The 26,314-nt window shown below is 41.7% G+C and overlaps 1 long non-coding RNA gene across 1 annotated transcript; it reads left to right on the forward strand.

Moving 5' to 3' along the window:
• Positions 1–21,227: 21,227 nt before the first annotated feature.
• Positions 21,228–24,266, forward strand: LOC131508438 (uncharacterized). Its single transcript, XR_009260016.1, has 3 exons — positions 21,228–21,301; positions 23,400–23,543; positions 23,617–24,266. It is a non-coding gene; the product is annotated as an uncharacterized LOC131508438 (long non-coding RNA).
• Positions 24,267–26,314: the final 2,048 nt, after the last annotated feature.

The following is a 26,314-nucleotide window of genomic DNA, read 5'->3' on the forward strand; positions in this document are numbered from 1 at the left end:
TTTTAAACATAACATGGATAATATTAAAATACATATATATATTTAATGTTTATTTATTTTTGAGAGAGAGAGAGAGAAAGAGAGTGAGTGCCTGTGGGGGAGGGGCAGAGAGAGACACAGAGGGAGACACAGAATCCGAAGCAGGCTCCAGGCTCCAAGCTGTCAGCACAGAGCCCGACGCAGGGCTTGAACCCACGAGCTGTGAAATCATGACCTGAGCCGAAGTCAGATGCTCAACCGACTGAGCCACCCAGGTGCCCCTTAAAGTATATTTTTAGTAAATACATAGTGAATTTGATAAGGTGTTTCCTCTCATCAATCAAAAAATAATTGACAAGAATTAATCACCTGAAATCAGAAGTAAATGACCAGCAACTTTTGATAGACTGGACTTAGAATAGCTTAAATTCTTGAGCAGAAAAAAAAAAGAAGTTTTAGACAGTAATATGGTAAAAGAAATGATGAAGTTACAGGAATGACTAAGTTGTCAGAAAGTTACAAGGGAAAGACAAAAAAGTGTAAGATCTTCGGTTAAGCCACCAAACAACCCATAGAATGCAATACTTTTCTAAGCACATCAACGATCAGTTGATTCAACATTTTGAAAAACTGTAAGCACATGTTTTAGCTTTAGGTGACTCACCTAATACGAGATGCTACTCGACTCATTCCTTTGTTATTTCTTTCTCCAAGGACTTCCACATGAACGTAGACATTTTGTGAATTCACCATCTAAAACTTTGACTTGTGCCAGAGATACCATTGACATTTTTTGAACATTTGACTTTTTTCAAAGAATAATTTCAGACACACATGAAAAATTCGAGCTCCTATTAAGACAGACAGTGCTCCAGCTACACTAGGTGAAAAAATCCAGATTCATTAGATATTAAATTTTTTAATGTTTTTTTTATTTTTGAAGAAGAGATAGAGTGAGAGTGGGTGAGGGGCAGATAGAGGGAGACACAAAATCCGAAGCAGGCTCCAGGCTCCCAGCTGTCAGCACAGAGCCTAACTCGGGGCTTGAACCCACGAGCTGTAACATCATGACCTGAGCTGAAGTCAGATGCTTAACCGACTGAGCCACCCAGGCATCCCCAGATTCACTATATATTAAAGTAAGAGACTGATAATTCCCTTATTTGCTTCATTCTACAGTATGATAAATATTGAAACAATCTTTTGCTCAGTGTTCTGAAGCTTTCATACTTTTACTCAAAGAATCACAAATAGGGGCACCTGGGTGGCTGAGTCAGTTAAGTGTCTGACTCTTGATCTCAGCTCAGGTCTTGATCTCAGGGTTGTGAGTTCAAGCCCCATGTTGGGCTCCATGTTGGGCAAGAAGCCTACTTAAGAAAGAAAGAAAAAGAAAGAAAGAAAGAAAGAAAGAAAGAAAGAAAGGAAGGAAGAAAATTTAAAGTATCATAAACATATTAGTATCCTTCAGTATATAAAGGCAAATGAATCAATTAATAATCTTTGTTATTTGCCAATGCTTGTTGGTTGAATGGTGGGAGTGTTTGTGAAGATTTTATTCATTATTAACTACAGTTCAAGATTTCTCGAAACACAAGTGACATTTGCCAAATATTCAATAGTCAAAGACTGGTGATGTCATACACATTTTCTTACTGATATCATACTACCTCTGAGCAACCGAAATCTATAGCTCCAAAAAGAAGAAAGGTGTTTTCGTGACTTAGCTAGAAAGGAATGAGAATTTCAGTAAAAAAGGACGTTTTCCATAATACGAATTAACAATAGCAATCTTATGTGTTTTCCAGCATGCATCACTGTATACAGATTTTAGTTGCTCTCTACTGCATAATTTAAATTGGCTGCAACAATCACATGAACAATTTCAAGTATGCTTTGTGGATACTGATACATACACAGTTGCTTTTCAAATTATACAATACTCCGTTCGATTCTATTTTAATGATGTTGCATTGATAGATGAGTTAGTGAACTTACTTCATTTGGAAAGACAGTAGTGATACTGATATGCTTGCTTCAAAGTAAAACCAATCCTTTTTTTTTTAAGTTTATTTATTTATTCTGAAAGAGAGAGAGGCAGGGAGAGAGGGAGAGAGAGAATTTCAAGCAGGCTCCATGCTATCAGTGCAGAACCAGACTCCGGGCTCGAACCCATGAACCGCGAGTTCATGACCTGAGCTGAGATCAAGAGTCAGAAGCTTAACCGTCAGAGCCACCCAGGCGCCCCTAAGATCAATCCTTCTAAAATAAATGAGGCAGTTTTATCAAAGTGGATACAAGTGTTGCATTAAAAGGATTTTTTTTCATGAGAAATTCAGTTGTTGAAAAATTATGTTGGGAACATGTTGGTCATATGAATCGACTTTTTTAACTGTAAATTTTCTAAAATCTGACTAGATAAAACTATTTGCAGTGAAATTTAGAGGTTGAATTAAAACGTATTCTAAATGCCAAATACACTACACTTTGAAGACTTAGAAAGAAAAAAGTGGTAAAATATTCAATAATTTTCTAAAATTTTGAATTTTAGATTCCTAAAGATTGATTACATGTTGGAATGAGAATATTTTGGACATAATGGGTTAAATGAAGTATATCATCAAAGGTACTACACCTGTTACTTTTTTAAAGTGGCAACTAGAAAACTGTAAATTGTGTATATATCCCACATTACGTTTCTATTGGATAGAACTGATCTAAAGCCCTCATTGTACGGAGTTCCTTAATTTTTCTCTATGTCATGAGTTATCTTCCAAAGCTGTCTTCCAAAAAATTCCACATTCATCCAGTGTGTCACTTTTATTGACCATATACACACCAATTTTCCTCTGAACTTCTTCTGCTCCATTGACCTGGCTTTCTTTTATTCTCTATTATTTTGTGTATGTACAGACATGCCTTTATGGAGTTTATGTGGAAGATTTATTTATTCGGATCATTTTCTGTGTCTTGTATTAGAGTTCAGTATTTTCTCTGTAGATGTCTTCACTGTTTTCTAGCCACTTCGATGTTTTCGCTAGTTTTATAGTCCTGTTTTCTGTTTTATATGCGCACACACAGTTGATCCTTATTTTCACAGATTCCGCACTTGTAGTTCACCACTTTGCTAAAGCTTATCTCTAAGTCCAGACCAACACTCACAGCACCCTTCTCCACTCACAGACGCGCACAGAGCGGCAAGGAATTTGAATGGTCCTCACTCGTCTTTCTGGCTGAGGTTACACAGAGCACCCCCACCTTCTTCTCTCAGCTCTCCTACTGTAAACGAGTACAAGAGCTCCTTGTGGTCTATTTTGTGACCTTTTTTCCACATTTTTGTGGATGATTTTGCTGTTTAAAATGCCCCCAAATATAGTGCTAAAGTGCTGTCTAGATTTCATGCAAGAAGGCTGTAATTTGCTTTGTGCAAAAACACATGTGTCAGTCAGAAAAGCTCTGTTCAGGCATCAGTGACTGAATTATAAAGCTGTTGGCCATGAGTTTGATGCCAGTGAATCAACAATATATATTAAATAAGAGTCTTTAGGGGCGCCTGGGAGGCTCGCTTGGTTAAGCGTCCGACTCTTGATTTTGGCTCAGGTCATGAACTCACGGTTTGTGGGATTGAGCCCCACGTTGGGCTCTGTGCTGAATGTGGAGTCTGCTTGGGATTCTCTCTCTCTGTCTCTCTCTCTCTCCTCCTCCTTGGCTCAAGCAGTCTCTTTCTCTCTCAAAAAAAAAAAATTTAAAAAAGATGTCCTTAAACAGAAGCACACATAAAACAAGGCTATGAATTGATTGATTAATGAAAATGTAACCAGAGGCTCACTGGAACTTAACCTTGTATTTCCCTTCTAAGCAATGGTTCAGTATTTGCTAACCCAGTACTCGTGGTGACTTTATAGAACAACTACCAAGAATAATGGCAACTGATGGTCCACGTGATGGACTTTTGCTATTGTGTAGAAATGTTGTGGAATTTTGTAGACTAAGCTTGAATAAACCAAAGTGGCTGAACGCTCTTGGTTTCGATAGCTTATCTAGTGATTCTGATGTTTTTCCTGCATACGTGATCATGTCATGTGCACACAAGTATGGTTTTCTGTCTTCTCTTCTGATCCTTCACCAACACTAGGTTAAATGAAGTGGTGACCGTGAATATTATTTTTCATTGCCAACTTAAATGGAATGCGTCTACATTTCCTTCATCACGTAAGTGTTTACTAAAACCTTTTGTTATATTCTTCATCAAACTGATGAAGTTCAGTTCTCTCTCCAGGTTAATTTTTCTCCACTTATTTAAATATTCCTAAGATATTTCTAAACACACCATCGAATTTAGTTGCCTACATTTGATTTACAATGTTTGCATCTATATTCACAAGTTAAATAAATCTAGAAATGTTTGCTCATTTGCACGAATCTCATTTGGTTTAAGAACTGAGAAGACACTAACCTCATAAAATGAATTGGGCCCTTTTGTGTGTGTGTGTGAAGTCTGGAACAATTATCTGTTCAAAGTATGGTAGATGTGACCCAAATCCAAATTCATAAGCCAACCATGTCAAATATAATAAGACACGGTGCAGGCCAAAAGCAGTCTGTGACGTTTTACTAATGTCAATGTTGTTGAAACTTGTTCCATTTGTTCCTAAACATTCTAAAATGTTCATCTTAACAGCTTGCTTCCTACACATATTGTTTTTCCAAGTTTTTATTTAAATTTCAGTTAGTTAACAGACAGTATGATATTAGTTTCAGGTGTACAATATAGTGACTCAGCATTTGCGTACAATATCCTGTGCTCATTAGGACAAGTGCTCTCCTCAATCCCCATCACCTTTTTCACCCACCCCCCCATCCACTGTCCCCTCTGGTGACCATCACTTTGTTCTCTATAGTTAAGAGTCTGGTTCCTGGTTTGATTCTCTCTTTTTCTCCCTGATGCTCATTTCTTTTGTTTATTAAATTCTGCATAGGAGTGAAATCATATGGTATTTATCTTTCTCTGACTGACTTATTTCATTTAGCATTATATTCTTTACCTCTATTCATGTGGTTGCAAATAGCAAGATTTCACTCTTTTTTATGGCTCAGTAATATTTCACTCTATATTTTATATATATAACACACACACACACACACACACACCACATTGTCTTTATCCATTCTTCAGTGGATGGACTTTGGGGCTGTTTTCATAATTTGGCTATTGTTGATAATGTTGCTATAAACATTGGGGTAGATGTATCCCTTTAAAGTAGTTGTTTTGTATTCTTTGGGTAAATACCTAGTAGTGCAATTCCTGGATCATAGGGTAGATCTATTTTTAACTTTTTGAGGAAGCTTCATACCGTTTTCCACAGTGGCTGCACCCAGTTTGCATTCCCGCCAACAGTGCACGAGGGTTCCTTTTCCTCCCCATCCTTGCCAACACCTGTGGCTTCTTGCGTTGTTGCTTTTAGCCATTCTGACAGGTGTGAGGTGACACTGTTAATTGATGTCGCTCTTCAGAATGTATTTTAATTGAGGAAAATCTCTGGTAGTTCAGAGTAAATTCTGCTAAGTGGAGAATATTCTAGTATTTTTGCATTAAAATGGGATGTATGCAAGCCTACATACTTTCTTAGGCATTATTATTTTTTTGCCTCTATCCATTTTAAATGAATGGTTTTACTGCAATTTTACCACCATTCCCACAATGGATCTGCCGTTCTTAGAAGAGACATTGGGAGCAGCGTCAGCACATAAGATTAGTTGCACTTTTGTCAGGAGCTCTTCGAGCTCCTAGACGTTGTGGACCAGGAACTTCTGGAAGCCACACTAGGACCAGCGTTGGGCATCAGGATCTGGCCCTTGAATCCCATGCACACCCTATCGTCAGTGCCCCTGGGTTTCTGCTGGTGACGCTTAATTTTGATGTATCTGTCTGACCAGTGCCGGAAGAACTTCACGGTCCTCTTTTTATGATCTTGTGTTTCACCAGAGGTCTGAGGGCGTCCATGATGCTTTCAAGAAAGAGGCAGAGATAGTATCAAAGATCGTTGGAGGGGGCTTTCCTGCTCAGGGCTTGATCATTGTTGCGGTATCTTCTCATCACCAGCTGCTGAGCAAGCTGGGAATAGAATGAGAACCTCTGAAGGGCTCGCTTTCCCTCCAGTCTCTGAAGCGGGCACGATGCTAGCCACTCTCCAGACATGATCCAGGGAGGCCACCTTCTCATAATTCCTCTGACTGTTCTGAGATGGTTCAGGTTGTGAAACGTCTCCCTTTCAACTCTGTTCTGGTAGAGAATGTGAATGTATCCAAAATAAAAATAAGAGCTCTATGGCAATATCGCTTCTACCTAGCTAGGCAATACACAACACAGCTGTAGGTGTTCAACATAAAGTCCAGTCTATTGTTTGGACTCTTGTAATGCAATTGTCCCGTCTTCCTTTGCTTTCCTCAATCCAAAGTAACTGGATTGGTCTTCACTTTGTTTGCAGCTTTGTTTCCAATAATTCCATCTATGGAAACACAAAAGGCTACAGATCTCTAGCACTCCACTGTGGAATCGTTTTGGTTACAGATTGCCACCTGCTCCCAAATTGACAACACTTGTTGACAAACTGATTTATAGCCATTCCTTCACCTTCAATCATTTTCTCAATCTGAGTAACGGTGGCACCAAAGGGAAAAAGCACTGTCTTGCCCAAGGTTTCTTCTTCTTTCCTGTTTAAATCGATGTGGTCACAAGTTCGTAGTTCACTTACAATCATAGTGAATGAATATTCTAAGGATGTATAAATCTCAACAACCAGTTTCTCTTTTGGTTGGTAGACTCTCATAACTTGTTAGGGTTGTACGTATTAATTATGCTCCGTGACCAATTCCAAGGACAGTTCTGCTTTGTAAACTTCATGAGCTTCGTTTTCTTTAGCATTGCACTTTATCAGAATTTGCATTCAGAATATTGCTGCAGAGCTGTTAGTTTTATCCCCAGTATTGAATGCTTGAATGGGGTTTATAGTAAAATTTACCAAAATGATAGATATTTCATTTTAAAAAAATTTTTTTTAAACATTTATTTATTTTTGAGACAGAGAGAGACAGAGCATGAATGGGGGAGGAGCAGAGAGAGAGGGAGACACAGAATCGGAAGCAGGCTCCAGGCTCTGAGCCATTAGCCCAGAGCCTGACATGGGGCTCGAACTCACGGACCGCGAGATCACGAGATCGCGAGATCGTGACCTGAGCCGAAGTCGGACACCCAACCGACTGAGCCACCCAGGCTCCCCTAGATATTTCATTTTTAACAAATTGAATCTCAAAAACTTTACTTTGATTCTACGAACTACTCTAAAACTTTGAACCATTACTTGAATTGAAATATTTTTTTGTTTGATTCATACGATGCCGTTGATACGAAGCTCACATCGGTTCTATGTCTGCAAAGTTCTTCTGCCAATGGGCCAACACATTGAAAAGCTAATACTTTACTTTTCTTTAAAGTGTGTTTATTTATTTTGAGAGAAAGAGTATGAGCAGGGGAGGGGCAGAGAGAGAGAAAGAGAGAGGGCATCCTAAGCAAGCTCGACACTGTCAGTGCAGAGCCAGACACAGGACTTGATCCTGTGAACCATGAGATCATGACCTGAACTGACATCAAGAGTCGGACACCTAACTGAGCCACCCAGGCACCCCAGCTAATACTTTAATTTTAATTGCAGACAAGAAATCTTGGAATTTCAGATCAACAGAATCAAGGGTCATTTGATCCAAATGAAAAGCCATGTTTCATCAAGTGATATGAAATGCACTTATACATCTTGATTGTTCATCTCTTGCATATTTTCTAACTCTTAAAGTAGATGTTGGTGCTCCATGAGATTTTTATCTTCGGTTTTCTCACGGTCTCTTGTGACACTACAGCTCACATGGCGGTTGGCAAATGCTCACAAATATTTTGTGTGATATGTAGTCACCATTAAGTTGATTGAGAAATACAAATTAATTATTTAACTCTTCATTAAATATTTACTTTAAAAAAATCATTCTTGTCTAAATGTTTTATTATAAAATTCCAAAAGCATTTCACAAATGTCTGACATTTGTGGAATAACTTAACCACAGGTATTAAAAACAGATTACTGGTTGTGTTAAGGATGAGGGAGCATAGAGGCACCTGCGTGTCTCCATCAATTGAGCACATGACTCATGATTTCAGCCTAGGTCATGATCTCATGATTTGTGAGATTGAGCCCTGCTTTGGGCTCTGCACTGACAGCATGAAGCCTGCTTGGGATTCTCTCTCTCTTCTCTCTGCCCCTCCCTGGCTCTCTCTCTAGAGCACATGCTCTCTCTTTCCCTCTCAAAACATATAAATAACATTTTAAAAAGGATGAGAGGGGATGGGCATGGCTTTACAGACACAGAAAATCCCAGTTCTGTATGTTAATTATGGGGACAGTTACCTGAGGCCAACAAGATAAACTCGTATAGAGCTATACGCACATCTGCGTGCATGACACTCATGAAAAAGGGTAGATCATCACTGGTTCACTTTCATATTTAAAGTTAAACTTGGTCTGCTAGCTGCTTGTGTTGCACACCCAGACAGGACTACGACAACGTAGATGTCTACTGATGCCCTCCTCGCTTATTTCAATGCAACTGTCGATAATGGTAGTTCTTCAATAAAAAAAAAAATGAAAAATCTGAATTGATTTTACCAAATGAGAGGCAGGGACAACAGTCACTGACAGAGACTGTCTGTGGCAGACTGGAACTACAGTCATCATACTGATGTTTTGGACACAAGAGGAGCCTGCTGGAGGAAACAGTATTCAGACTCGGAGCTGGAGGTAATAACTGGATAGGCCTTCAGGTTGTCTCACTCAGGGAGAGGGAACCTGTGCTCTGTGGGTGGGAAGAGGCGTGAGTCTAGATTTTGGGGGAGGCACAGGCACCATCATGGCTGAACATGCCAGTTGGCCACAAGCTGACATCTTAACCTTTGAAATTTATTGAGACTACGTTTACAGTTTAATGCAGGCTCTATTTTTAGAATGTCTTACATGTGTTTGTGAAAAAGACTCTCTTTTCTTGGGTGTAAAAGCCTATGCAGATCTAATAGTTGGAGAATATCAATTATAGTAAAATCTTGCTTTGCGAGCATAATTCGTTCCAGAAACATGCTTGTAATCCAAAGCGCTTGTATATCAAAGCGAATTTCCCCATGAGAAATAATGGAGACTCAAATGATTCATTCCACAACCCCGAAATATTCATATAAAATGTTATGATACTGTGATGTAATACAACATAATAAAGAAAGTACAAAATATTAAAAAATAAATAAATTAACCTGCACTTACATTTGAAAGCCTCTGTGGCTGGTGTGAGGGAGACAAGAGAGAGGAGAGTTATTGTGTAGGGAGGCTTTCGCTATCACTAACAGAATCACTGCTGTCTATTAGCTCAATGGACTCTTTTTCTGCATGAGGGCCATTGTATATGCTTGCACAGATGTTGACTACAGTACGATATTAATAAACTCTTGTCATAGACTGTGTTTACTGTAACTGGCAATAAGGCAGCAGAGGAAAGGGTCTATATTCGCAAGCAGCCTGACCTAGAATGAAGCAAAGTGTTCCTAAGCTCACTCTTGTCTGGAAAAGCAAAGGACTGTCCACAGGTGCTTTGAAGTGACAGAAAAGACACCAGTGCCAGTTGTGGGCACCTTCCAACATGCTGAAAAATCACCAATTTCTGCCAAACACCATGGCCTGAGACCAAGCATCTGAACGTGGGAGACGATCACCCACACAATCCTGCAGCGAGAGAGAGAGAGAGAGAGAGAGAACCATTGGCTCGGTTGTGATCATGTGATGTTTAGCATCACGTACAACTCATATTGCGAGACATTGCTCATTTATCAAGTTAAAATTTGTTAGAAATGTTTGCCTGTCTTGCAGAACATTCGCTGAACAGGTTACTCGCAATTTGAGGTTTTATGGTATATTGCTTAGGACTTTTATACCTCCATTTATTTTCACTGCTTAGTCTTTCAGATCTTGAGGGCAGTTTGTTAAATTACCCACTTTGTTAAAATGAGAGGGATTCAAATAAAGGTCAAGGTGGGAAACTTTTTTTTTATAACAAGCCCAGTTGAAAGCAGTATGTTGGTTTTAAATTTAATGAAATAATTCTTTGAAAATAAAAAGTTGAACATTTCAGAAAATAAGGGAAATATAGAAACACACACAAAAGAAAACTACAAATGAAACACGAGATATGAAAGAGGTACAGTGGAATTTCAAAATCACAAGAGTGCTGTTATACACAAACATTTCCATATAAAAAGTTCAGTCGTGAGGATAACATTTTGAGGAACTTTGTCATCAACTTTAACTGGACAAGCAGTAGACATGCCGAATAAGTCAATAGCCAAGGAAGGAACGGGCAATTTTGGCAAACAGTTTCCACCAAAGACCTGGTTCTAGATGTACCTGACATCATAGGTAAATTTTTTTCCAATTTTGAAGGAACTTTTCATTCCAATGTCACCTGTTCTGTTTTAGTACAAAGAAGAAACTGGAAACCAGGATGACAGGATAATAATATGTAAAAAAGCACAATCATGTGTAAAGCAACATCATTTCTGAATACAAGTGTGAAAAATTTAATCAGCTACTATTAAATAGAAGAAACACGACGTGCAGTGTTTCTCTTACAGAAATGTAAGAATGGCTTGATGTCAGGGAAGCCTCTGATACGATGTAGTAAGCACATCGCTTGGTCAAATATGAACTTGACAACCAGAAAGATAAGCTATGTTGGAATAAATATATGAGAACTAAACAAGAACACTCCAGATCTTTCTTACCAGGCACAAGGGACGTGCTTAAGTAAATGGACACACCTGATCAGGGCAGTCCTCGGACGGCAGACAGGGTGCAGCAGGAAAGAGAAATGGGGCACGTCTTTGCTGGACTCTGTTTCATCCCTGGGCAGACATTTCACGGCTTACACTTGACCCCCCCACGTCTTAGTGTGCGGGGGAAAAACAGGCCTTTGGAAGATTCTATCTCAAGGCCTACCTCCAGCCATGGAGAGGCTTTCTTCACCTCCCTGTCTTCCAGAACTGGAGATGGAGGGTTCCTTAACCCAGTGGAGGACTCAGGCTCTAATCTAGTTGTTATCACCCTATGTGGTAGCGTTGCCTTTCCATTCAATAAAGTGAGCACTTGTTCCATCAATCTGTAGGTTCAAACACGAACCACCACCCTCCCCAACCCAAGAGTGCACATTTTGCCTTGTGTCCGTCTCGCTTCAGAGGCTCAACGTGGATAAAGACCGGCTGAGAAGTAGCCAAGGTCTGATGTCACAGGGAGGCAAAAAGAATCTGTTACTTGTCTCTTACCCTTGACCAGATTTTCCTTCTTTCTTTTTAACTCTCTTTGTTTTCTTACCTACCAGTGTATTCAATTATTAATTCTTTTACCTGATGTTTACGTTAACCTGCTGTGCGCCAAGTATGGGGGCAAGATGGTGAATGAATACATGCATATTCATATATGCATATGTATAGATTACACGAATATGTATGTATAAATATGTATATGTATGTACACATACATGTATTTGTATGCAACACATACGTACATATATCCTAATTATGAAAATACATACACGAAGGCAAAAGACCAGAAGGCAATAGGTAATGTGATGATTTCTGGGAGGTGATGTTCCAGGTGATTTTGAGATATTCTGGCTTTTTTCAAGTGCCTGTGAAAAGCCTGGGTTTTGACTTTTCATCTGGGAAAAATGTCCTAAAGGAACTTTTCAAAACTATAGAGATGTGAACTACTGAATGACAGTCTTTGTTACGATGCCCCGATCATGTGCTACACGCTGAGTGTGAGGTAAATATTTTCAGGGAAGAGCTGCTTCTGGGTTGTGATTCGACACTCCACTGGTAGTGGGTGGCTCTGATTGTAGGCTTGGCTCTTTTATGACGAGACGTCAGCTTCGGGGTAAATTTGGCTCCTGAACTCTTCCTGTAGGTGGCACGTCGTGATGAGGGGCACGCGTCCCTCTGATGGCTATCTCATTTTTTTGATGGAGGAATACTGTGTTTGAGACTGATGCAATACCCCATCATCCACTTGCAACGGGGTTTCCCTGAAAGGATGCATTAAAGAGAGTTTGGAGACAAGGGTGGATATTACAAGATGGTCAGAACAGCCCTGGCTGGAAGTCATCATCGGGGCCTGAACCAAGACTCCTCCAAGGGAAGAGTGAAGGGCAGAGACAAGGACAGGAGATAAGGCAGGGGGTAGACCAGCAGGGTTCATTACTGACTACGGATGGGCTTCAGTGACACAGAGGGGAGGGCGGGGCGGTGACGCTCAGGCTGCTGGTTGTGTAGGACAAGGAAATTCACAGAGGGTGAGAAAGGATGTTGGATAAAAGTATTCAGCCAGCAGTCTCGAATGCAACAGGGTCCCAGTGGATTATTTGTACACACTCGGATAATTCATTGAATAAAGCCTTTCTCAAACTGACCCAAGGACCTTGCGTTCAGATGTCTCCGCCGTCTCTCTAAAGCAAGGTAATTTCTTTCTTTCTATCCTGGGTTCTTTGTTGCCAGGGCCTAAGGAATGACCTCTGTTTTCAGTACAAATTACCCTCTTTGCAACCAGGTGATGCTAGGATGATTGGGTTTTTCCCAGACTGGCTCTATTAGTCCTCTTTTATGTAGAAAAGTTTTCCCCAGGGGCGCCTGGGTGGCTCAGTCGGTTAAGAGTCCGACTTCAGCTCAGGTCATGGTCTCATGGCTTGTGAGTTCGAGCCCGGCATGGGGCTCTTTGTTGACAGCTCAGAGCCTGCTTTGGATTCTGTGTCTCCCTCTCTCTTTGCCTCTCCTCCACTTGCGCTCTGTTTCTCTCTCTCTCTCTCAAAATTAATAAACATTTAAAAAGTTAAAAAGAAAAGTTTTCCCCAGAGATGACTTCTGACCCTTAAACCTCAAAACACCCAATCACACAAAACCTTCTCCCTGACTTGCCTACACTGGGCTGTGCAATTTTCTGCCCTGGATGGAATTGGCATTCTGCCCAAAGAGGCTCCCTAAACAGGTTACTCTTTTTTACCCTCCTCATTCATTCACATGCTTTCCCATTTACCAAGTCCTGGGGTGCCTGATCAATCCTTCACATATCAATGTTGAAATTTTCACCAACAGAAAAGGCTATCATTTTTGCAACTTAGTAACACAGACTGAGATGGGGTAAGGGGGCAACACAGAATAAACAAGCAAAGAAAACGTGAAAACACACACGGAACTCCTTAAACTGAGACATGTATGTTCTCATATGGTCGCGTTCCTGGTAACGGAATGCATTTTATAAACTATATGTGGTTAATATGGATATTTTGATCATACAGTGCATTCTATTTTTTAATGGTTATTTTTGAAAGAGAGTGCAAGCAGGGGAGGGGCAGAGAGACAGGGGGACAGAGAATCCAAAGCAGGCTCTGTGCTGACTGCAGAGAGCTGAATGTAGGGCTCAAACTCATAACCAGAGATCATGACCCGATGATCAACTGACAAAGCCACCCTGGTGTCCCCATACAGAGCATTCTAAATCAGAAACTTTAGCATGTAATTAATGAACCTGCACTATTCCCCCCACCTTGAATGCTTACACTTGAGATTAAAGCCACGATCGGTTTATAATCCTGGAAGGAAGAAAGTAGGGTACCTTTGTCTCAAAGTAAGCCCTGTCTTGATTATACGCATAAAGGAATGTTCGAATGATGGAACATTGCACCGAGTCATTCGAGAACTTGAGTAATGCAGAAAGCCCACTCTTGTTTGTGACTGTTAGCAAAATTCAGCCGCAAGGCAAAGCCGTGTCTGGAGCCAATGGGAGATCTATATTTATATTTTAGGACGAGACTTGCTTCCTTTAAACCCTAAAATACTGCTGAAGATCTGGAGAAAAGAGGAACACCTCTAAGTGGAAAGGGTCTGTGCTGCTTTTCTTATTTAATAAGAGCAATTTTAGAGGGAACTTAAAAAGAACTATTTAACAAGATCAAGATCAATTTCTGTTGAATTATAAATAAACATTCAAACGCAATCCTGGGTCCTGGCTGGAGGTGGGATTGGGTGAGGGAGATGACTTATTACGGGAGGAGGCATTTGCATGGGGCATATGGTTGTCTTTTTTCAGGGAAATAAATGAATTTTAGGATTAGCAACAATTCGCCCTTGCCAAAGAGAATTCCTGTTCTGGCTCTGGTACACGGTGTCCACGTCTTCCTCACTGAACTGGGCTCCTGATGAAGGACTCTAGACTCTCCATAAAGGTTCAACTGACCACCTCACATCAACACTTGACTTGGAAAGTGACTCCGGCACACCAAAGCCACGTGAGTTAGGAGCACGGGGATCCAAGGTGCTATGCTCAACAGATACTCTCACAGATCTGAACTGGGAGGAGTTGACCTCAGACACTCAGCAAATTTGGAAAGACATGTTGCTTTTGATGCTCACTGTAGCAGTTACACCACACTTAACCTCGTACAGCCGTGCTCAGTGCTTACATACTTAAATACGTGGATTTTCCTCCTCCCTTCCCATTTTTAAAATAAGCAAGTCAAGAAGTGTTACGATCTGTTGGCAGAAAGAACAAAATGGGGAAGGTGACCTTTTGTAGAAACTAGGAAATTAATTCTAAGAACTGCCAGCTTGAAACCCCAATCCTGATTCCCTCTACTAGATAATGACGCATGGAGTTCCTCTGTATTAATAGCAGCTCAGATAAGTTGGCTGTTTTAAGAGAATCCCCCCAAATTGGAAACCCTGGTTCCATACAGAAAATATTTGGTACTTACCACCCACTTAAGCAAGGAGAGAGAACCTGTGCTCCCTCACCCCAGTTACCAAGTAACCCAGACCTTCCTCTTCCAAGGACATGGGGGACATGGGCCCTCACAGCCAAGGGCTCGCTTTGTTTTACAGCTGAAGATCCATTTCTGGGAGTTTTTCTCTTGTAAATATAAAAGGAGTATGAAGAGTATAACACTAAGTGAAATAAATCAGTCAGAGAAAGACAAATATATGATTTCAGTCATATGGGGAATTTAAGAAGCAAATGAGCAAAATGGAAAAAGAGAGAGAGAGAGAGAAAGGCAAACCAAGGAACAGACTCTCAGTGATAGAGAACAAACTGATGGTTACCAGAGGGGAGGCAGGTGAGGAGATAGGAAAAAGAGGGGATGGGGATTAAGGAGGGCACTTGCTGCGCTGAGCACGGGCTATTGTATGAAAGTATTGAATCACCAGTTTATCACCTGAAACTCATATCACACTGTATGTTAACTATACTAGATTAGAAAGTAAAAGAAAGAAAGAAAGAAAGAAAGAAAGAAAGAAAGAAAGAAAGAAATGCATTAAAAATTAGAAGAATAGAGCAGTGGAAAGAACTCTGAATTTGGAATTAAAGCCTTTGCTGCAAAGACATCTGGTGTCTACAATCTAAGTCGTTGGACACATCACTTACTTTCTGGGGGTGTGACGGGGGGACCAACATTAGCCATACAGCTCAAAAGATTGTTACAAGAATCAGAATGACACATGGGTAAAAAAAAGTGCCTGGATATTATGGTATACATGACATTATTATTATCAGGAAATTCTAATGGTTTGCTTGGAGTACTCGAGTACCTAAAGTATTAGTATTCTCCTTGTATAAAATCAGGACATTTTCTGGTACTTTCCAACTCTCTGTCAAATCTTCCAGTATAGGTGGACAAGAGCTGACATGGTCCATGGACCAGCTCCAGGTAACTTTGACATCATCTAGAATCACCATCAACACATATGAAACTAGGTACTGGGTTGAACCATATTAAATTGCTAATTTTGGAGATAAAGGCGGTCTAGCATTGCCTGTCATATATGTTTCAACCTAATGCTACCATTCCCCTCATACAGATGAACAGATGGGGCTTAGAGGGATAAAAATGTTGGCCCAAAGTGAAGCAGCCAGAGCAAGACTTTGATCCCAGGCTGTCTGGGTCTCAAGCCACCGCACTGTCGACAGCCACTGAGTCAGGCGCTCATAGGTCCGCACCTTCGCCTGATGAGATTTTGTTGGTCTTGAATAGATTCGGCACAGCCTGGAGCTCTCACCACCCCATTCATCTTGGCCTTCATTTTCCTTCTGGCAGGAATTCTCCCGACTTTCCGCTGCTACCACTGAACACAGCTTGAAGAGGCATTGCGGCCGTGTTCAGTTTTCTCTCAGCTCATCCCGGAGGCCAGACGTCGGCTCCTGGTTTTGTCCTGGATTCTCTGGCCTTTCTGTCATGTGAATGCTCTTTGAAAATGCCAACCTGAGTGAGACTCCTGAGCACTCCTGAGCATTACCCAAGTCCTTGGATGTACTTCCTTTTGAGAGTCTTGGGCCAGGGGGTGTAACTTCTTCTCTGTTCTTTCTGTTTTTTCTTGTTGTTGTTGTTGTTCGTACTGATATGACTGTACCTAGAAAAGTGTTTTAGAGAGAAAGTCTGTTTGTAAGCTTGTTGCACCAAAGAACAAAGCCAGTGTTTTTACTGTTGTTTTCAACGATTCTCTTAATGTAACTCAACGGCTGGCATACACCAACATATCATGGGTTTTTATAACAATAGATACATACATATATATATATATATATATATATATATATACATACATATATATATGTGTATATGTATATATATATACTTTCAGAAGGAGATATTGTATTTTTAGGAAGAGAGAGAGAGAGCGAATCCCAAGCAAACTCCGCCCTGTCACTGCAGAGCCGGATGCGGGGCTCAAACTCACAAACCGTGAGATCATGACCTGACCTGAAGTCAAGAGTCAGATGCTCAACTGACTGAGCCATCCAGGCGCCCCATGATGGTTTATATTTTTGAGAGATTACTCTTTGCCGGCACTGTGCTGAGTGCTCTACAAGGACTCTGTATTTTAATTCTCATACTGAGACTCCGAGTTGGGTATTGGCATTAGCCCACTTAACAGACAAAGAGGAGGGAGCACAGGGAGGCTTGGTCAAGGTAACAGCTGGAAGAACGGCGCTGACGTCCACATCCGGATGCACAGCTCTCCTTCTCGGTGCCCTGGTGCCTCCCTGGGGTTGGATCCGGAATGATTTCATCACGTACGTCGATATTTAATGCCAGGTCATGATATGTAACTGTGGATGCCTATGAGTCAATATCCAGGTTAAACAAGTTATTTAATTATTTAATCCAACAAATCATTCATAAATTCATATGTTGTGTCAAGTACACTGATCTTTTGACAATTAGATACATCTTTTTACTTTTTTCAGCAGATATTCGGGGCCCTGTGGAAATACACCCTGGTTAACGTTAAACTTCCTGAGGCATAAGCCGAAGGGACAAGCGATGAAACCCCTGTTGTAACTATTTCTGCTGTATCACATGGGATTATGACAAGGCAGGAGAGGCCACTTGATGCCCCGGAGCATTATGGCTGAGCTCCAGGATGTCACAGGACCCTGACAATAGCAGGCTGGGGGAGGGGGAGGTGGGGAGGGGGGGGTTGTGTCATCGTTGGGTTTGCAGGAGATTCTCACCTTGTTGGTCTATTGTGACTCCATTTAGGAGTCGCTTGCCATTTAGCTTTGCGAAAACCCCGCCTTTTTCTTCTAGAAGAGTTGGTCTGGTTTGGTCTCATGCTGCCCGAGCTAATGGAGAGTGATGGATGTGTATCACTTGTTTTTCTAAATTATTAACAATTCCTTGAAGTACAGAAAAAACGACGCGGGGAATATATTTCTGGCAGACAGCACGATACGGTGGGACGGATGTGACAGGCAGAGACTGAAGGCATGGGCTTAAATGCTGGCTCCACTTCCGTGCATCATATACCTCCGTTGTAGCTAGCTTCACAATACAAGCCAGCCCCTGCCCACCAGGTCTGTAAACTTGGGAAAGTCAGTTCAGCTTTCTGAATCTGTTTGTGTCTTCATTCATTTGCTTGTTCACGCATTCACTTACTCACTCACTCATGGTTTTTGCTCTTTTTTAAGAGAGAGAGAGAGAGAGTGTGTGTGTGTGTGTGTGTGTGCAAGTGAGAGCAGGGGAGGGGCAAAGGGAGAGAGAGAGAGAGAGAGAGAGAAAGAGAGAGAGAGAGAGAATCCCAAGGAGGCTCCACACTCGGCGTGAAGCCCAATTTGAAGACTTGATCTCACAACCCTGAGATCATGACCCGAGCCAAAATCAAGAGTCAGACGTTCAACCAACTGAGCCCCCCATGTGCCCCTCACTCACTCATATTTTAAGTTTCAGGTACAGGCTCGGGTCCTAAGTAAATATTGCATTTGTCTCTTTTTGTTTCAATAAAACGGTAAGGGTCCTACTTTCTTGAGTTCCAAATATTTGTTGTGAAGTAAAGCTTTCAGGCACACATAAACACCCTGTGAAGTTTAAGCATGACACAGACGTTGGTTACTCCATTTTTAAAAAACCTGTGGCATAGAAAAAATGTTTGCAATCATCACTACTCTTTAGCTCAGAATTTTTTTCTCACCCCAAATGGAAACCCAGACCCATTAAATAGTCACTGCCTGTTCCCTCCTGTGTGCATAGATTGTGTTGCGTTTAGCCATTCATCTGATGTTGGACATTTGGGTTCTTTCCACCTTTTGGCTATCATGGACAGTGCCACTGTGAACACGGGTACATCAATTTTTGTTCTCCCACCCAAACGGAATTATTTTGGGTATAGCGTAAGAGTGGCAGTGCTGACATGTGGTACTTCCACGTTTACCTTATTGAGTAACAAACTGTGTTCCACAGCAATGACACCATTTGGCATTCCCAACAGCAGTGCATGATGGTTCCACTTTCCCCATTATCCTCACCGACACCTGCTGTCTTCCACTGTTGTCATTATGGCCGTCCCAGTGAGTATGAAGTGCTATCTCATTGTGGTTTTGATTTGAGTTTCCCTGATGACTAAGGATGTTGGGCACCTTTTTACGTGCCTGTCGGCGATAAGTGTATCATTTCTGGAGAAATGTCTTTTTGAATTCTTTGCCCATTTTTTATTTGAGTTGTTTGTCTTTTTGTTCTGTTGTAAGAGTTCTTTATATCATCTATATATGATATATATATATATATAATCTTTATAATTTATATAACACATAATACACATAATCTATATAATCTTTATATAATCTAGACTCTTATCAGAAATGTGATTCACAAATATTTTCTGCTGTCCTGTGAGTTATGTTTTCCCTGTCTTGATAGTATTCCTTGATACATAAAAGTTTTTAATTTTGATGAAATCCAACCTACCTATTTGTTCTTTGTTGTTGTCATATCTAAGAAATCTGCCAAATCCGTCATCATGAATATTCATTCCTGTGTGTTCTAAGACTTCGATTATTTTAGGTTTTATGCTAAGGCTGTTGATCCATTTTGAGTTAACATTTGTGTGTTTTGTGAGGCACGGGCTCAATGTCGCTCCTTTGCATGCGGGTTTCCGGTTGTTGTAATACCATTAGTGAAAGACAGTTCTTTATCCATAAGTGGGTTTGGCACCCTCATCAAAACTCAATTAGCTGTAAATATATGGGTTTATTTCTGAACTCTCAAATCTGTTCCATTGGCCTAAATGTCTATCCTTATGCCAATACCCCACCAAAGATTTGTAGTAAGCCTTGAAGTGTCATCTGGAAAGTGTCAGTGTTCTAAATTTGTTCTTCCTTTTCCAGATTGTTTTGGCCTTCAAGGTCTCTTGCAATTCTAAATGGAATTTAGGATGAACTTTTCCATTTCTGCAGAAAAGGCTGTTAGGATTTTGATAGGGATTATACTGAACTTGTGGATCCCCCTGGGGAGAATTACCATCCTAATAATATTAAATCATCCAATCCATGAACATGATCTATCTTTCCACTTTTTATGTCTCCTTAATACCCTTCAGCCATCTTTTACAGTTTTCAGGGCACAAATGTTGCCTTAAGTATTTTATTATTTTGGATGTTATCATAAATGGAATTGTCCTCATTTGTAGATTATAGTGGATAGAGTTACAACCGATTTTTGTGTACTGATGTTGTTTCCTCAAGCTAGCTGGACTCATTAATTCTAATACTTGTTTGCGGATTCTTGAGGATATTCCACATGTAAGATCATGTCATCTGCAAATAGTTTTACTTCTTCCTTTCCAATCTGAGTACCTGTTATTTCCTTTTCTCACTTAATTGCTCTCGCTAAGAGACCTCACAATTGAATAGAAGAGGTAAGAGTAGATATCCTTGTCCTGTTCCTGGTCTTGAGGAGAAAGATTTAGTCTCTGTCTGTTAAGTACAATGCTATCCGTGGGGTTTTCACATGTGCCTTTTATCAGGCTCAGGAAACTCCCATTTGTTATGGACTAAATTGTGCTCGTCCTAAATTCATATGCTGAATTGTGCTCATCCTAAATTCATATATTGAAGCCATAACTCTTAATGTGACTACATTTGAAGATAGGGCCCTTCAGGAGATAATTAAGGTTAAATGAAGCCATAAGGATAGGTTAATCCAATAGGACAGGTAATCCAACAATAAGAGACACTAGAGTTCTCTCTCTCTCTTTCTCTGCATGTACACACAGAGGAAAGGTCATGTGATGAGAACACAAGAAGTTGGCCATCTGCAAGTCAGAAAGAGAAGCCTCACTAGAACCAAACATGATGACAAATTGACCTTGGACATCCAGTCCCAGGAACTGTGAAAAAATAGGTTTATATTGTTTAAGCCACCTAGTCCCTGGCATTTAGTTACAGCAGTCCTGCCAGGCCAATGTACCATTTATTCTTAGAGGTTTTTTTGTTTGTTTGTTTTACTTTGCTTTTAGTGTTTCTTTTAACCATGGAACAGGTTACATTTTTGTCAAATGCTTTTTCTGTATCAATTTAGATGATCATTTTTTATGCTTTATTTTATTGATACATTGTATTACATTGATTGATTTTCAAATGTCAAACCAACCTTGCATTCTCAGGATAAATCCCAAGTGGAGTATGTACACATGATTTATAATCTAATATATTGCTAGATTGGATTTGCTAGTATTTTATTAAATATTTTTGCAGCTATATTCATAAGAAATATTAGTCTGTTTTCTTTGTTTGGTAACAATAGAGATTTTAGAATTTAGAGGGTAAAGAACAAAGACAGACTGTGTTCCAAATCTCTTAACCAACCAACCAGGGAGATTTCTTCAAATGACAGGACAAGGCAGAAAGAGTGAGAAAGGGTATACTGGATTTCATGTTTATCTTTGACACTTACTTTTAAGGCTTCCTTAATCCATTCTATCCCATTTATAAAATTAAGTTTTGAATTGGCTAAAGAGCCAGAAATTAAGCTTTGTAGCTATGGCAGATCTGCTGTAATGCTGACATCAGGGGAAGAATGCACCTTTGTACGGACTGACTTTCTCCATCCACTTTGTTCCTCTGTATTTAAGGAATGGTCTATGAAAAGCCTTTTAAAACTAACACGGGCCTGACTCATTATGTTTCCCAAAGTCAGATTCCAGTAAATGTTAGGATTCCTTTTCTAATCACTACTGTAACTGGAATTAGCAACTGAAGCGAGATGCTAGCCCTGCCAACATTTCTGAGGTCATAACGACAAGGTATTATTGACTTAATTTCTCCAATGCAAATTGTGTACACACACACACACACACACACACACACACACACAACATAAAAACACGTAAACGTACCTCTGTGTGTGTGTATGATTAAGCAAAACTCTACTTTTGCATTATGAGATGGTTCACAGAGACCATCTGGATAGCTCAGGTCTATGGTTGACATTGTTGCACTGGGTTAAAAAATGAAATAGGATGTGGAAGTCACTTTGTCATCTTAGGTTGCCTGTTTGCCCCTTTCATAGTAGTTGTGATATAGATTTGAAGCCGGACATCTTATGGGGTCCCAATGGGCTGTTTGGTTTTCTTCTTGCAAGCTACAGATGAATGTACTTTGGTGCAGAGCTAGAGGAAGAGTCTCTCCACCACCCTTCCCACTGAGGAAGGGGCCCCGAGCTCCCAGTGAGAGCCTTACTGTTCAGGCAGCCACACCCCTCCTCACTTTCCATCTGGGTGCCTCCCCACAAACTAATCTCTTTTCCATTTCCTGCTGAACTTTGCGATTGCCTAGCCCCTGCCAGTGTTACCCCACTTCCTCTATTTGGAGGTACTCCTCTACCCTTTCCTAATTCGCCCTCATGACGTGTGTCATACTTTTCTACACCAAGCTGTCACTAATCCGCTTTCCTCATGTAGGGAGGTAGAGAGGAGAGTCTGGGTGGTGCTTTGTCTGTCCAGTAAAATAAGCAAATTTGGAAGAACGTATAAGGCTGAGGATGTTGTCTGGGACAGGGAGGCTGGACAAGAGTGTCTAAGGTCATGTCTCTATCAGGGTTTTAGAAACACTGTCAGCCTTCTGAGTGGGAAAAGCAAGAGGTGTTAGGATTCAGTGGTAGATGGGGTGTAGACCGTGAGCCACGTGGGATGGAAACATCTGGAAAACTGGTTTCTAGAGACTAGGTTCAGCTACCTTGTGAGGTGCTCAGAGGCCAGGCTTCAAACTCCAGAGGTGTAAGCTCTGATGTAAACAAAGGGTTTGGAAGACAGGATGGGACTGAGATGGGACCCAGGATCACTGTCCACAGACTAGTGTGCACAGGGCAGGGAGAGGCAGCCACTGGGGACCCAAACAAGAACTTCCCACTTAGCCCAGTTGGGAGAGTGATGATACTAAAGTCTGCCTACTTGGGTGGGAAGAAGGGAATGGTTGCAGAACTTTAAGTACTGGGTATCTCAGTGAAAACTGGTTTAAGAACTAAGGATGGGCTAGGGAGCAGGCATTTGGGTATAGATGATTAAGTGAATTTGAAGAAAGTAGTGGGAAAGATCAGGAAAAGAGACCCACTGATCACCGGGCTTGGCTACTCTGTCCTTTGATGTCATTTCCAGGTCAAAGGTGAAGGTATCAATTTTGTCAATGCATCTCAAAGTAACCACATTCTCAGAAACAAATTCATGATATACAAACTCCGAAGATACCAAATTATAATCCAAGAATAGGGAGTTTTTTGTTAACTTACAATAAGAAGTATTTCTTTCTGGTGATATTCATGCATGTTGCCCAAATTAGTAGCCATCAGCTATGATTAGGGCACAGCATAGTGGAGGATGTTTGAGCACCCTGTGAAAACTCTCAGGACAATTCCTGGTACTATGTAAGTCTCTTGCATGTGAATGTCTGCCCAATCCCTTCTATCTGGGCACTGGTGAACAAACACCCACTCATATCTGGCCCCCTCTTCCCTTTTGTAAGCCGTCTTCTCACGTACGTCACTGCCATTGGCCGGACTACTGATCCTTCATCTGATTCCTGCATGGCCTGGCCTGGCTCCATATTGCGTTGCTTTATGGATGCCCCATCTCCTGAAGACTGCTTCAGAACCATCATCTCCATTAGGTGAGAATTCCGATAATTTAAACTTGGAAGCTCCCCTTCAGTTTGAGCTATTTTAACTTCTCTGTATTGACAGGTGGGCAAAATGAGACAATGGTCTGACAACCTGTATCCTCCCAAGACTCTCTATCTTCAATAACTTTAACAAATGGTCCGATGGAGACACGGACCAAAAAAGCCCATAAACTTGAAACGAAGGGACCATGCAGCACCCACTAATGTTTTTGACTTTTGTGAACTCTCATTTTGCTGTCACTTTATTTTTGTGCTATATTATCACATTAGAACAGGAATGCTCAGGGCATCATGGCTTACTCTGCCTCATTGGGCCTCCATTCCAGAGATTCCACAGACACTTCCCACCCTGGCAGGATGCAGGGACTTGACCTGAAAGTACACGAGGACCATCGACAGGAAGGCAGACCCATCATTTGGGAATCTTGACAGAATGCGGATTCTGAATCTGTCTGAGGTCTGAGGTGGGGCCGGGGATCTGCATTTCTAGCCAGCTCCCAGACGACAAAGGTGCCACTTGTCTGTGGACCTTGAGTGGCACGGCTCCAGTGGTTTGGAGACTCAGTCTCCTGAGTGATTACCTCAGTTTCCTCCATTGTCAGCTTTGTGGCCTTACGCAAATGCCTTCGCCTATGTGTCTATAGAGCAGGAATACTTCTTACTTCCCAGGCTCTTGTGAAGATGGAAATCATTAGTATTTAGTGCCTTTGATAGTGTCTGTCACTTCCTTCCTGCCTTGACCTTTCTTTCAAGCCCCCTCTGAGTCCCTCTTCCGGCCAATCTCTGGCTTCCAGTTCTGGATGTCCCCACCGGAAGATATGGTGCAGCTGTCCCAGGGTTTTTTTCTTTCATTTAAAAAATAATAATATTTATTTATTTTTGAGCGAAAGAGAGAGAGAGCACAAGTGGGGGCAGGGGGCAGAGAGAAAGGGAGACACAGAATCCAAAGCAGGCTCCAGGCTCTGAGCTGTCAGCACAGAGCCCGATGTGGGGCTCAAACTCACAAACTGTGAGATCATGACCGGAGCCAAAGTTGGATGCTTAACCAACTGAGCCATGCAGATGCCCCCCCACCCCCAGGGTTTTTTCAAAGGCATTCAGTCTGCTCAGGCACCAGCTAGCTCCTTGGTTTGTCCCCAGCTCCTGTTCTCAACGGGAAGTCCCCCTTCCTCTGGCCCCTGGCTCACAGTTCCCAAAACCTGGGTTCCTCCTGGGCCTCAGAATCCTGAGTGCACCTGGCTTGGACCCTCACCACCTACAAATACTGTTGAAAAGTGCCTCATCTTAGTGACATCATTGGAAGAGGTCAGACGACACCTTTCTCCCACCACCGCAGGGCTGCTGTCTGGAGACAGTAAGAAAGTCTGGCTTCCAAACTGAATGGAGTTCATGCTTATTTTGGAGAAGACGTCTCCTTCTCCAGGTGATCTGCCCCCCTGAGAAGTCAGCTAGAGGCCTGCACTTTCCCAAAAACGGACTGACCCGGTGGCACCCTGGGAAGTGGTTCTTTTCTGGCATTTAAAGACTACCCTAATTTCATTGCCACGTGCGATGTGCAATCCCAGATTGTTGAGAAGAGCTTTGGCCACAGGTTTCCTGTGTACGGGGAAGAGACCAGAGCCTGGCCTTGCTGTTTGAGAGAGCGCAGGACGTTCTTGTGTAGAGAACAAGGGGAAATCATCGAGTTGTCCATGATTACCAAAGGATATGTAAGAAATATGTTGTCTAAGGTGGAAATTGCTACCCTTGGGTAACAGGAAAAGGCTGGCCATTACATTATAAGTAGGAAATGGGAGGTAATGAAATAGATGCCTGCACCCAGCGCAACCTCGATAAGCAAGTTTTCGTCACACCTTGTCGATTCATCTTCTCAGATGGTCTCCTCTCAGGCATCGAAACTCGGTCTCTAATACCAATCAGTGAAATGAACAAAGAGATTTGCCCAGCTGTCGCCGTTGTTATCGGAGGCTAATACCAACAGGGTGCTACTAAGATCCCCACAATGTCCTCTGAATTGGAAAAGGCACCTTAAGGGATCCAAGCTGAGTTGCTGGTGTCCGTGCTCCTGACTTCCCAAACGCCGTGAGTTCTGACGGCCTTTGGAAGTCACGGGGAAGTCACTGCATTCAAGGCTTAATGGGCTCAGGCTTCCAACAGTCCCGCGGGCACGGAGAGGTCATTGCAAAAATGTTTTCCCTGTGTGTGGGTTACCGCTCACCTCCCTAAAGGGCTGGGGAGCACTTTAACCATAATGCCTGGTTTGTCCCAGCCTGCTGACTCCTGGTAAGATTTCTGGTGAGAAATTAGGCACAAGGAATGGTGTCCCCAAGCTATGGGAGGAGCAAGTCAACCATAAGGCTCCTGAGAGCATACGGCTATACTCACAGGAGGTCCGTTCAGAGTAATGGTTGTTACAGAATCCATGCTAGCAAATGCCATAGAGATCACCTCCTTATTTTGCAGCTTTAGAGCTTGGGTCTCAGAGGTGGAAAGTCCTTAACTGTACAAGTTAGAAACCGAGTGGGGACAAAGGCTCCTGACCCCTAGGCTAGCGGATGGGGGGGGGGGCACGAACCCTGACGTCACATCCTCAACCGGCCCCTCCTCTGCTATCACAGCTGTTATAAAGTGCCATGTCTAGGGGCGCCTGGGTGACTCGGGCAGTTAAGCGTCCAACTCGTGACATCGGCTCTGATCATGATCTCGCAGTTCGTGGGTTCAAGCCCCGCATTGGGCTCTGCACTAACAGCATGGAGCCT

This window comes from Neofelis nebulosa, chromosome 4, assembly GCF_028018385.1.
Source record: "Neofelis nebulosa isolate mNeoNeb1 chromosome 4, mNeoNeb1.pri, whole genome shotgun sequence".
Taxonomy (NCBI): domain Eukaryota; kingdom Metazoa; phylum Chordata; class Mammalia; order Carnivora; family Felidae; genus Neofelis; species Neofelis nebulosa.